Source organism: Sander lucioperca, chromosome 23 (assembly GCF_008315115.2).
Source record: "Sander lucioperca isolate FBNREF2018 chromosome 23, SLUC_FBN_1.2, whole genome shotgun sequence".
In the NCBI taxonomy this organism is placed as follows: Eukaryota; Metazoa; Chordata; class Actinopteri; order Perciformes; family Percidae; genus Sander; species Sander lucioperca.
Window position 1 is genome coordinate 4,119,731 of NC_050195.1, and position 405 is coordinate 4,120,135.

General features: G+C 48.4%; 1 protein-coding gene across 1 annotated transcript in view; it reads right to left on the bottom strand.

The window, feature by feature from the left end:
- Positions 1-337: 337 nt before the first annotated feature.
- Positions 338-405, bottom strand: part of chodl (chondrolectin) — a 12,817-nt gene continuing 12,749 nt past the window's right edge. Inside the window, exon 7 of the mRNA XM_031310427.2 lies at positions 338-405. This exon is cut by the window's right edge and continues 240 nt beyond it. The gene's annotated coding sequence lies outside the window, so the exon portion shown is untranslated.

A 405-nucleotide genomic window follows, 5' to 3' on the forward strand; every position in this document is an offset into this window, starting at 1 on the left:
CACACACACACACACACACACACACACACACAGAGACACACACACACACACACACACAGAGACACACACACACACACACACACACAGACACACACAGACACACACACACACACACACACACACAGACACACACACACACACACACACACAGAGACACACACACACACACACACACAGAGACACACACACACACACACACACACACACACACACAGACACACACACAGACACACACACAGACACACACACACACACACACACACACACAGAGACACACACACACAGAGACACACACACACAGAGACACACACACACACACACACACGCATACACACACACACACACACACACACACACACACACACACAGAGACACACACAGCTGCAATACAAATACAAAATAAAA